Source organism: Peromyscus eremicus, chromosome 15 (genome assembly GCF_949786415.1).
Source record: "Peromyscus eremicus chromosome 15, PerEre_H2_v1, whole genome shotgun sequence".
NCBI classification, from domain to species: domain Eukaryota; kingdom Metazoa; phylum Chordata; class Mammalia; order Rodentia; family Cricetidae; genus Peromyscus; species Peromyscus eremicus.
The window spans coordinates 86,181,786-86,195,462 of NC_081431.1; the positions used below are offsets into that span (position 1 = coordinate 86,181,786).

At 41.1% G+C, this 13,677-nt stretch overlaps 1 protein-coding gene across 1 annotated transcript in view; it reads left to right on the forward strand.

Moving 5' to 3' along the window:
- Positions 1-13,677, forward strand: part of Phlpp1 (PH domain and leucine rich repeat protein phosphatase 1) — a 207,706-nt gene that overhangs the window by 132,531 nt on the left and 61,498 nt on the right. The window lies entirely within an intron of this gene.

Sequence of the window (13,677 nt, forward strand, 5' to 3'; positions counted from 1 at the left end):
TCATAATTCAGCTATTTTATTCTGCCCAACTCCATTTTTCTGTTCTTTTAATTAATCTCTTTGCTGTATTCTCCCAGCCTTAATCTAATTTTAAGAGTCCAGTGCTACACATAGTATTTGTAAGTGTTTGCTGTTCTGAGTAAAAGTAGCTGCTCACTCTGTGTCCCCTGAGGGATAAGGATGAGTGTTACATCAGGCCCTCGGATGCTCTGCTTTATGGCAGTGGGTGAATGCCTTTGTGACTTTGGAATTGAGGACATCCTTAGCATCGTTACTGATGGCTTATGAGATGTGTCTTTCGTGGCTAGTGTAGGCACACTGCTAGAGCAGAAAGTGTCTTTGTCTGCCCTTCTCATGACAGACACGCACATTTAATTCCCAATGTTCATACAATACTTGTATAACTTTTGTAAGCTAAAGTCCCAAGAGAGTTTGTTTTTGTCCTAAGTGACTAATTTTGATGTTGTTTGCCATATGCCGTTCAGATGGGAATGGGAGGTGTGGACAATGGCATTGTGCCAGCAGGTTATTGGCAGTGGCCTTCATAAAAGTCAGAACACAGCCATCTTTTTCTGGTGGTGGTTTAGACTTTATAATGAACAATAGGTAAACAAAACAACTTGGAGAAAGCCTAGGTTTGGTTATCCCCTGAATTTGAACCACCCCAACCATGGGAGGGATGACAGGAAGGGGAGGTGTTATTTTTGTGATAAATGCAAATCCTGCATCCTGGGGTGTTTTGTTTCATTTAGTTTGAAGTTTTTCTGGTGTGTCTCTGCTGAGATGCTCTGTGGTTAGGCATTAACCAGCCTTTACCACCACAGGTATTCCTTTTCTGTTTGAATTTGCTCTGCTTAGTATTTCCCAAGTATAGCCTGTAGCTTATGCTCTCTAAATCAGTGTTTCCCAAAACAAGGTTCATGCAGCACCAACACTAGGCTCACATTATCTCAGGCTTCAGTCAGACCCTCCAGTCATGGAGCCAGGAGTCTGTATGATGCTGTTCTCTTTAAATGTTCTCTCTTCGGTCATCTTCTGCCTGTCATATCCTTCAGTGAGATCCCCTCTGTGAACACTCAGAATACTCTCTTTGGTAAGTTCCCACTTTCGAGAACTACTTCACATGACTGAAGCTCTTTCCTCAAACGTTCCAAGTTCCTGGTGAGTAACATCCATGTCTCCTTTCTCTCTGTGTGCTCCAGATCAGCAGTGAGAACTCGGTGAATGTTCAGTGAACGATGCTTTGGTGCCAGAAGCACTTGGTGGCTTTCCTTGGTGACCTTGGGACGTTGTAGTTTTCTTTTTCCCTGTGAGGTGTGCTTAGTCTGGCTGTGCTGTGGCGCTTCCACCTCTCATCTCTCCCAGCACATGTCCGTGACTTAGCTGTGCTCTGTGGCTTTTGCTCATGCTCTCATTCCTTTGGGGATGTGATGCTTTGATGTAGACAGTCTCTGGCTTTCCTTATATATTCTTGCATGAGTCAGCTGAGCTTTTAACCAAGCACACTCACCTCTGTGTTGAGAAGGGAAATGGTGGTCTGTTTTCTGTCTTGTACAGAAATCTTCTAACATTGTTACTTGGCTCACTTGTGTAGTAGTCGATGCGAACCTCTTCTGAATAGTGTTGGCAATGAAATTTTCTATTGTTGGGCAGATCTGTTGATTAAAAAAAGAACGAATGTAGCCATGGACAAATAAAGAAGCAAACTCCTAAGAGATTTTAAAGCATAACATGACAACATACTTCTTGATTCTCTTTTGATTCTTAGATGACATACTTAAAAATCTACTGACTGCTTTTTTCACATGACTATCTTGTGAAAAAAACCACTTTAGAGTTGTTTTTATTAAATTTATTATTCTTAAGGAGAGTGTGTTATGGGTCACATGTAGATGTCAGGGGAAACTGCAGAGTGGGTGCCTTCCTTTCACCTTTACATGGACTCCAGGGATCGAACTGAGTCTCCAGGCTTGGACAGCAAGCCCCTTACCCTCTAAGTCATTTTCCCAGCCCTGCAGTGGTTTTCTATATAACCAACTCACTGGACTCCTAGAAACTTGCTCCTATGAACCCATTGTCATTGTCTTTTGAGCTCTCTTGTTCACCTTGTATATATAGGGTTAACCTAGTGTAGGATCTGATCAGTAAGTGCTCTCTTATTTGAATAGTATTAAAGAAGGATTAAAATATAAATTTGTCATTTAGGGAATGCTTTAATTTGCCATTACAGTAGTATGTCGATTGTAATTATTGCTAACATCAAGAGTTCTTTTCCTTTCTTTTGTTACTTCAGAAAATTGATGTTTGGAAGCTGCTTGGTCTGGGGATTGGCCTGACTTGTAGGTGCAGCGCATGTACTCTTACTTTAGCTATGGTATCTTATTCTGGGTTTTAACATCTGCTGCAATTCTTTTGCTTAGGTTTTGAGCAAATCTTTTTGTAGCAGTAGATTTAATTTTCAAGCCAATTGAAATATTCATATATTTATTTTTGTTATCTAGTCACATGAAAAGGTGTCATGTTTATTTTGCTGGCTCCAAGAGTTGTTTATGGTGTTGAGAGTTCAGAGAGGGTGGTTTCTGTTTATTTTAACTTGAGTGTCAAGAAGTTGGTTGTTCACCGTATTTGCGTCTGAGTACTTCTGAGCCCCGAAGGCAGGCGGTGCTCCCTGGCCTGAGAGGCTGGTGGACTGCTCAGCTCTCGGGGCAGAAGGGCATATATAAATTCATGTGGGTCCATGTCAGAAGCTGTAAAGGGCTGACATGTACCAAGAAAATGAGAAGAGATGAAAGTTCAGTCACATGACAGTAGCTTTGGGGTGTGACGGCAGTGTGCATGCCAAAAGACAAGTCATGCCTTCCGAGGAGGAGCTGTTCCTAGTGATGCTGAGGCTGGCCTTGGGAGCCAAGGAATTTTCATGTCCCCACAATCACAGACAGCCCAAAGAAGACCACAGGGCAGAAGGTATCTCCTATTAATCCCCGCTGCATCCAGGAGCGTGAGCCTCTACCATGTGCACATCATGACATGTTTCTCTTATTCTCTCCCAGTGTATAAATTTTTAAAATAAGCATCAGAGAAAAATGATACATATATATAGTAAATGATTTTTATGTAATTAGCTACTAAAAAGAAAATAGACTGTTCCTACCAGTCTACAACAGATGTCATGAGAGCAGAAAGGGGACCATTGGGAGAGGAAGGGAGCCAGCAGGGGACAGGGCAAATTGAAAAGTGCAATATACACTGTGTATGAAAATGCCATAATTCAGTATATAAACTAAACATTAGCAATAAAGAAATAGTAAATGTGGTACAGAATTAAGATAAAGATGGAAATTACTGAAAGTGTGTAAATATTAAAAGAAATTCTAAGTGGCTATATCACTCTGGGATGAAGTATAAAAACCTTCTTAATGGGGGAAAAAAAAAACACACAACAAAACCCTAGACTCCATAAAGGGAAGAATAACAAATTTGAGCCAAAATGAATTAAAAATGAATGTGCAGCAAAAGGCACCCTGGTTAACCGCATGAAAACTGTAAGGAGGGATGTTTATAACATACCATATGCAGACCATGCACAGAGAGCTCCTCAGACTTTTTAAAGCCCAGTAGAAAAGTGGGCACATGATGGGTGTATCTTTGGGAGACATTCTGTGACTATCAATCCCCTTTGTAAAAAGTTGAGCTTCTCTGAGAAGTACAGATGAAATCGACTCTCATCTCTGGTCTGTTGTATTAGAAACAAGCAAGAAACTTGAACACCGGATATGAGTAGAGGAACTCTTAATGGCTGATAGGAAGAATGAGTTTGCACCATGTATTGAAATGTAAATGATACATATTCTTCATTCCATCAGTTATACTTTTAGAAATACAAATTTACAGTCCCCTTTCAAAACTTTAGAGCCCATTTGTGTTTTGGAATCTAGAGATTTTTCAGATTGTATAAAAATACAGCTCACATAGTGTAGCTTATACAACACCATCCACAGGGTGGGCTTGGAGACAGACTGGCGCCTTTTGCTTTCTGGAGAACAAATGAATATTCATGTCAGTAGGTCATCTTTGGTACCAACTGAGTCAATGCCAGAGCTTTCAATTTTTTTTTTTCCTTCAGGATCTTTTAGATTTCAGAATTACGGCTAAAGCACAGCCCCAGCAATAAAATTGAAATCATCAGTACACCGGGTGTGGATGTAAACTAAACTCCCAGGCGACGATGGAATTGGAAAGAGTAGGATAAGCTCCTAACTTGTTCTTTATGTGCTTCTAAAGTTTGCTGTGCTAAAGTGAGCATTTAGTTATCAAATCAAAGCAACCTTCTGGTGGAAGCACTGTCAGTGAGTGTTCTCAGTTCTGGCCGCCTGGCAGCTCTCCACTGAGGCCACCTGAGCCCTTAAGGCCTTTCAGAACTGGTGCAGAGTGAGGACTAAGCCCCCAGCTAAGTTCACAGCTAGTCTTCACATAGTTCCTTCATGACTTAACATTGAAGCCAAATTTTCAGTTTATAAATATGTTCCACACTATGGAAACCACACCTTAAAACAAGAGCTGCTGCTCTGAAATGGAAATCCTTTCACCTATAGAACTGTTTTCAACTTCACTCAGTGATGTTGGACAATGATGAAAGAAAATGACAAGGGATAAAGCTCACTAGTATAGCACTTGTTTAACATGTGGATTTTACCCGAATAGTATAATCATAATAATAATGATGGAAAAAATGGTTCAAGAAAATAGTATTGATTTTTCTCTGATTCATTGAGTATCACTGTCATGCTCACTTTGAGTACTTAGGGATATGATTAAAAATAGGACTACTAGGACAAATGGCACAGCTCACTTGAGAGCTTGTACCTGACATGAGTGAGTCCTTGGGTTCAATCTCTAGTACTAAGCCCTTACCAAAACAAAATCTAGCCACTTCTATCATAAATGTACTTGATTCTTGGACGAAAAATATATAAACTTACATGTAACAAAGACTAATTAATATCACGTCTGAAATAATCATCATACTATTTGGTTTTATCTCTTAAACATGTACAAATACATATAGCCATTTGTGTAATGTACAAAAAGAACTTTGACTATGTTATTGAGTATAGATAGATTGAATAAATTCTAAGAAACTAGAAAATCAAGCATGTTTTATAACCATGATAAATAAGCCCAGAAGGAAAAAGCTCATGAAGATTGGCAGGAGTTTGTTTTATTTTTGTATTTATTCAGGTCTGTCAACTTTGACGCTCTAGAACACTTGCTTTTTTCCCTTCCAGCCCTTGGATAAAAATGGTTCCACTTCATTTACTATGGAACATATTTGCTCCTAAGTAGTTCTTTGGAAGCCAGAATGAAATAAACTTGCAGCTCTGGTTGCCCTGTTTTACAAGCTCTTACAGCTGATAAATAACAGTAAAAACATTGGTGTGTTTTACTTTTCTGATCAGTTTAAGAAGCTAACTAACTACCTCTTCTCTTTTGTAGATTTAAATACCTTTAGCTTAAGGGAGTAATCACAAAGATTATACCTCAAAATTTAGTTTAAAAAAACTTCTTTAAAACTAAGTATAGTCAGTGTCTTTAGTTAAGGTTACTGTTGCTGTGACAAAATACCTTGACCAAAAGCAAGCTGGAGAGAAAAGAGTTTATTTGGCTTACACTTCCACATCACTGGTCATCACTGAGGGAAGTCAGGACAAGAACTCAAACCGGACAGGAACCTGGAGACAGGAGCTGAGACAGAGGCCATGGAGGAGTGTAGCTTTTTGGCTTGCTCTCCATGGAGCAGAACCCAGGACTACTAGCTCTGTTAGCTGGTCCCTCCCCAATCCATGACTCATTAACAAAATGTCCTACAAGCTTGCCTATAGCCAAATTTTATGGAGGCATTTTCTCAGTTGAGGCTCTCTCCCCTCTGATGACTCTAGCTTGTGTCAAGTTGACATAAAACTAGACAGCACACACAGTAACACATTTGCATGGTGTGTTGTTGCCTTGGTTTAAGGGGAAGAGACAAAAGTAATGATTGCTCTGTTTCCTCAACAGCAGTTTTGAGGGCAGCTTTTTCTCTTTGTGGCTTTTTAGTTGTGTCTGTGAAACTGTGAAAAGGAACAGGTAAGGACTTAGTGACATGAACCAATAGACAACACCATTACATGTTTTAGCACTTTGGACATTTCCTTTTCAGTTTCAGTGCTATTAGGATGTAAATAGAGTAAGGGATGCAAATAAGGAACTGCCATCAACCTGACTGTCCAGGCCTGACCTGTTGAAGGGATCTTGAATGGAGGAGTGAGGAATTGAGAAATAATAGGAAGAAATATAGACATATACCAAGAAAAAGAAGAGACATCAGCAAGGGGAGAGGCAAGAGCCCCTTTCAAGATCAAAGTACAAAGTACAAACAACTGTAGATCCTTTCTTAATTCTCTAAACATCTGGTAACCACACCTTCTTGTAATTGGCCTTGAAGTGTAAGACACCTGATAACCTTGCCTTTGGCCAAAACATCCTACTATGCAGCCTTTGGAGAGCAATATTAACTGACTCTCTGACCTTGAGTCAAAATGGAAACAAACCACAAGTTGGAATCTTTGTGGGCTCCCACACCTGACCAGTAGTGTATTCCACTAACGTGTCCCTGACCCCACTTTGCACCTGTCACTTGAGGCCCCATTCCTAACAAGTAATCGTACTTTGTTATACATGGGGCTTTTATGGTACCTAGTTTGAAGGAGATATCAAGGGTTGCTTTTAACAAACGATAGCTACTAATCTTATCTCTGAAAATTTTGGAGTCTGTTTAGTACCTGTACTCTCCTGAGCCAGTACTGAGAAGCAAAAAATGTGCCTTGGAGTTTTAAGTAAGTCACACAGTGTAAGCTCTTACAGTGCCATTGTTGTCTGCTCAATGTAGTACTGTAACACAGCATCATACATTGCCATTTTAATGGTTAAGATTATTCTCTACTAGGTTCTCTGTCTTTATTAGGTTCTCTGTAGACCAGTGGACAGGAGCAACTTTTCTTTTTCTGGAGTAGACTGCTTGCTTTGGAAAGTGAAGTTGGTCTTCATGTTTTTTGGTCGTTTGGGAACATTATTCTGAAATTGTTTTCTATATAAAATATAGGGTATTTGAAAAAGCATTCCCATTGCTAATGTTGCCACTCTTGATAGCAGTTTTTCTACAATACATTATTTGACCCATAGCTAAGAGTTGTGACTGTTAGCTTTTATAATATATACTGATAGAATTCTGTTCAACTTTTTGTTTTGTTTTGCTTTTGGTTTTTGAGACAGGGTTTCTCTATGTAGCTTTGGAGAATATCCTGGAACTCACTCTGTAGACCAGACTCTGGCCTCCTACTCACGGAGATCCACTTGCCTCTGCCTCCTAAGTGCTGGGATTAAAGGTGTATGCCACCGCCCATCTCTATTAAATTCTTAACAGGGATGTGTTGAAAGGTGGTAGAGTTAAGGCTGTATCCAGGATTCACACAGCTTTCTCATAGCATTTTATCTGTGAGCTTGAGTGAGGTAGCTGTGGCTTGTTCTGCTTCTCTGATCTTCCAGCGTTCACCCCAATAACTGGCCTCAGGTTTTATTTTATTAATAAGAACTTTAAAGATTCATGCTACACTTGAGAGGTAAGATAACTTCAGAGTCTTCCTCTAGTCTTGATTTTTTAAAAAACTACCTGAAATTAGGACAATGCCCACTTAGTCTGTTCTAATTGTACTAGTATACTTTACAGTGAGTAATTGACAGGCCGCATGAATTTATTGTTCATAATTCAGTAGATACTGGAATGCCTAAAACCAGTGTACCAGTAGGTTTGGTATTTATTGGGGACTTACTTTAAATGGGTACTTTCTCCCTGAATTCTCACGTGGTGAGACATTAATATATAATGACATTAATCCTGTTTATATGGGTAGAGCTCTTACATTGGTTAAGTTTCAGTATAAGGATTTAGGGCTTCGAGAGGTTAGATGTTTACACCACAGCATACACTTAATTAACAATCTTTATCTTTGAGACTGTATGTGCTGCGAGGTGTATGTGTGTGTATAAAATAACTATCTTGGTTACTTTTCTATTTCTGTGGTAAAACACATAACAAAAGCAACTTATAGAAGAAGGTGCTTAATTTGGGGCTCATGACCATCATGGTGGGGAGCAGGGCAGCAGGAGGTAGGCATGGTGCTGGAGCAGTAGCTGAGAGCTCACTTCTTGAGATACAGTCACTAGGTAGAGAGGGACACTGAGGATGGTGTGAGTCTTTTGAAACTTCAAACCTCCAGTTTGAATACACTTCCGTTAGCACAGCCATACCCTCCAGTCTTTCCAAACAGTTCTGCCAGCTGAGACCAAGGATCTCAATACACAAGCCACTCTTATTTAGACCACCGCAGATACACATGTTCTCTCACTGTAATAAGTGCAATAAGATTTTTTTAACCTATGTTTTTTCCTTGAATTTTTAGCTTTTAAACCATCAGCCTTCCCCTATTATTATACAATAATTGTTACAATCATCATTAAAATATTTATTTTTTTTACTAATCTAAACTCTGTAATGCTTTGATTCTCTTCTTATGTATGTTGGACAGGTATAAGGAGAAATCTGTAGCCTGAGTAAATACAATAGAATTGAAATGCTAGTTTAAAATAAGTTTTTTTTTAAACTATTTTGCTGAATGCTCATGTTCAGCTTTTTTTTTTTTTTTACAATCCAGCTAGTTTTATTATAGAACTGGTTTTGTATACACATTGTTATCTGGCATTTTGAGCTGAAAGTCATTTTTTTTTTTAAGAGTCATTTTGTGTGTGTGTGTGTGTGTGTGTGTGTGTGTGTGTGTGTGTGTGTATGTATGTATGCCTGTTAGGAAATGAAGAGGGTTGTGGAGTCCTGCAGTGTGGAGAAGGTCGGAAGCTGCCTAGGGTGGGTGTTGGAAACACACTGCAGTCCTCTACAGGAGTAGTGCTCCTAACCACTAAGACATCTCTCCAGCGTCTTGCAATTAACACTTTATAGTGTGTTTTGTTATAGGATGTGTGGTTTCCAGTCTTTCCCTGTGCTGGTACCCTGGCTGTCTCTCCTTTTAAGTGAGCAAAATGATGAAAAGTTAGCTGGTCATTTTGATCCCTGTCTCCCAGGGCATGCTCGTTGTCTCTACTTTTTATCACCATTGAAATACCAGAGGGAGGTGCGTTCTGTGTGGACATCCCGCGGTCTCCTTCTAACAGGAGTTTTGAAACTGCAATGCTGTAAACTGTTTCTGCATATACAGAAAACTGACTCCAGGAAAGCTGAGGGTTAGAGTTGCTGAGACAAAAGAAATACATTGTTGGTGCGTTTTGGACAGGACCTTGGGTTTTTGGAACTAATCTTTACTCTCACTGTGCTGCTTGTTTTTCCCCTTGGGAAAGTTTTGAGCATTGGCTGTTGAGGGATGAGCCAGGGTGTGTGAGATGTGTCCAGAAGGGACTTGTGAGAGTACTTGTCAATCAGAGTCAGCTCTCATAGTTCACAGCTCTAGATAAGAATGTAAGTGGAGAGCTGGGCAGCACAAGCCTTTAATCCCAGCACTGGGGAGGCAGAGCCAGGTGGATCTCTGTGAGTTCAAGGCTAGTCTGGTTTACAGAGCGAGATCCAGGACAGGCACCCAGACTACATGGAGAAATCCTGTCTCGAAACCAAAAACAAAAAAAGAATGTAAGTTGAGGCCCATATGCCATGTATTTGAATGTTCACATTATAGTCAAGCTATGAAACTGTGAACTTGTTCTTTCTGTAATGTCAGGTGTACAGTGTCCTGTAAGCATAGATTCAGATTAGATATGCACACACCCTGGGCTCCAGGACTGGGTAGCAGCAGCCTGCACCTGTCTCATCTCTAGTTCATTTCTTCCCTTCTATGAACTGCAGCCCAGGTCTTCCAGCTCTGTGTCCTGTGAGCCTGTGTGTGCACATGTAGGAGAGAGGGTAGGACCAGGGCAGAGACCCTCACAAGCTCTGGAAATAGAACATTGGGTGGGATATTGCCTTTTATTCCTAATATGGAAAAGATTTCTCCACATTAAATAACCTTAAACTCATTGCTACCTGCATTATGAGAAGCATAGATGAAACAGGTGAAATAATTTTAGTGATATATTTTGTTTAATCCAGTATACCTGTGGTGGTTTGAATAGGTATGGCCCCATAGACTCCTGTATTTGGGTGCTTGGCCCTTAGGAAGTTGCACTATCCCATAGGGAGTGGCACTGTTAGGAGGTGTGGCCTTGTTGGGAGTTCCTTAGAGGATGCTTGCCCCAGGCATAAGGACCATTGTTGTTGCCTAAGTCCTCTGTCATTGAGTTGATTCAGAGAAGAATTGCACTTCCTTTTCTTTATATTTATAGATAGCAGTCTCTAATACAAAATAAACGAGGGGCACTTGTTAAGAGCCTCCTTTCCATTTGAGCATGTCGGCTGGTTTGACTTTTCCCACTCTTGTTTATTTCCAGTGATAGAGTTTGAGTATATTCCTTTCCATAGGTGAGTTTTCCTTGCCTTGCTGCATTCTTGTCTTCTCCAAAAGCCGGGCCTGGTTCTCCTCCTGAACACTTGCTGACTGTGAAATCCTTGATCTCCACTTTCTGGGAATCTATGTCTAGTAGAACAGTTTCTGTCCCAGAAGGTCTTTTTTAATTCTCAGTTGAAGAGTGTGCAGAACTTCAAGCTGTACCCTGTTCTTACCAAGTGTGGAAAAGCATCTAGAAAGAGGGCCGTGGTTTTACTTGAATGGGAACACTGGTTTCGTCTGCAACATCGAGGAGGGAAAGTTTCGATATTTGAGGGGAGGAAGGGAGGAGCAAGTACCAGGTAAATTAGAGTTACAGATGATTGTTTTTTTAAGCATGAGTATCTCTCATGCAATATTTGGGATGTACTTAATGAGAAAAAAATCATTGTCTGTAAGTCATATTAAATGGTGTTCTGTAGTTTATCTGGCAACCCTATTCCAGGGCTCCTTTGCCTTCTGGAAAACTGAAAAACATCAGTAGCCTTCCTTTATATGAACTCTATATGCTGATATTTTACTTAATTAGAAATTTAAACAGATTTATATATAAAAACCAAGATAAGATGTTTAAATAATACTGATATTTTTAAATGAAAACCATTTTTTCAACTTTCTTTATATTTATTCTTTGTGCTTTTATACCATGTGTCCTGATCCCACCCATCTCCCCCCCCCAATAAAATGTAAAAGAAAAATGGGGAAAAAAAGGAAGAAGGGGAAAATCTCGTCATGGAAGCTGTAGTGTGATACAGTGAGTCACGCAGTTGCCCTCTTTATCCACACATTTTTATATGCAGATGTTCACCTCAAGGAATCATTGGCCTGGTTTGAGGCCCCTGGTCTCTGCTACACTACCAGCACTGATCCCTCACTGGGACTCTTCCTGGACATCCCATTGCTGCCCTGTGTAGTGGAGGTCCTGCAGCCCTGGATCTGCAGGACCAATTCCCCCTATCCCCACCCCATGCTCCAGCAGATCACAGATGGGGTGGATGTTGGGTTGGGCCAAAACATTACCCTGGTTTTGGGCCTGGGTAGTTGCAGGTTTTGTCAGCCTGCCAGCTCTCCCTGTCCTCACCACCAGGGTGAACTCTCCAGCATTGCCCTGGCTAGCTCACCCCTTGCAGCGATGAGCAAGGGGCAGGGCCAGTTCTTCTGCTTTGAATCCTAAGGGTGAGTTCTCCCATACCTTCAGGGCCAGAGCTACTGTGTTGCCCAGATGGGGTGTAGGGGCCGATCTCACAAGTGCTGTAACTGGTGAGGGGCAGGGAGTTCTTACAACCTCAGGGCCAGCTCTTCCACCTGCCTCAGGCATTTATGAGTGGCAGGGGCGGAGGTGTGTTTGGGGGGTGGGTTAAGGCCTCACTCTCCCCCCATGCTGCCACATGACAGATGAGGAATGGGGACAGGTCTCCCTTGCTCACAACATCACAGCTGGCTCACCCACACCTCCGCCAACAAGGTCAGCCCTACTGTGCTGTCCAAGTGCAGGGTCCACTTTCCCCGAGTGCTGCAGCTGGAAAAGGGGAGGGTCAGCTCCCTCTTCCGCCACAGGTGACAGGGTCAAGGAAATGAAAACCATTTTACATAATACAAATATCAAAATGGATGTCACTGTTTTCTCTTCTTGTGAATCTGTGGCTTTCTGTCTGCATTCTCTGGGCTGCAGTCAGTCAGATGTGCTTTCACAAGGATTGTGCAGTGTGAAAAGTCTGCTCAGTTCCTGAAAGAGAGCAAGAGTAGCACAAAGCAAGTTGGAATCCTTGTATTGTAAAAGTAGTTTTGACCTTGGGATTTAATGAGAACCCCCTCTGGAGGTCCGCCAGGCATCCTTTGCCAACCACTGCACTGAGAATACCAGAGCCTGTCAGCTCTTCTTGTATTTGAGAAACTGTAGGTAAGTAGATAGAGAATCAACAGTCTCTTTGAAATTCTAATGGATCAAAGTACATTATTAAAAACAACTTAAAATGGCAATTCAGTTAAACAATAATTATTTGCCTTTTTTCAATTTATCTTAGGACTAGATCTATATTCATGCATCCAGTAAGATAGCTGTTATTTAAAAACCGTGGTAACACTTTGGCCTTGTTCAGTAGGTGTGTTATCAGTTTTCTATGTTGAATAAAACTTTACATTTCTTTTGGACTACATCTTTATTGTTATCATAAATTTCAGTAAGTAGGTAATATAATCATATGTCTGTTCCTGGCAGAATGTAAACTGCCAGAGTCTTAGGCTGTGGGCAGTTCCTGAAAGAATTAACTAATTCTCTTCTCATATAGAGAAGTGATGTCCAGAGTGTAAATATGAATACACAGAGAGGTAAAAACTAAAGACAGCTCCTTCAGTTACTTGGACAACTGAGAAAATTAAAGGACATTACCAGAAATAGAACAGGCAAAAAGATATATTGGGGTGGGATAAAGATTTGATAAGTTTAGTTTTCGATGGAAGAGGTAGGTAGCTCAGAGCAGAGACAGTTTGTGATTGGATTGAGCAAGCTGTTGAGGTAGCAGTGAGATTTCCCAGGCAGATGCTTTTAGAGAAAGAAGAAGACACAGAACACACTGGCTGTGGATGCCAGTCTGAAGAGGGCAGGAGAGCCGAGGGGAAGAGGTCATAGGAAGGCAGACTATTAAGGAGAGTCAGGAAGGGGCTCTGAAGAAAATGTCATCGAGATGAAGGGAGGTCTTGGAGAAGGTTGTGTGGGCGGCAGCAGCAGCAAGTGCTGTGTGGAGATGGGGATGGTGGTAACTGGTTTCTGAATCTGACACCCCAGAGCCTTAGGCATCTAGTGTTAGCATTTAGACATCTGAATTGGCCTGCCCTTAGGGTCCTCTCTTATAAAAGGTGGGCCTTGCCCACTTCCCATCTCTTTGTCTTTCTCTTCCTTAGCTCTAGTCCCCAGGAACCTTTCTGCTTCCTTCTCTGCCCCTTCTCTTCCCTCAATAAACCTCCCATGTGGGCCCTGTCATATGATGTGACTCCTTCTTGCCGATGTTAAAATACAACATCTAGGAAACTGGCTTTGATTGTTTGTTGTACTGGCTTGGGGTTGGAGTTAAGAACAAATTTTGGACTTGTCTGAAATGAC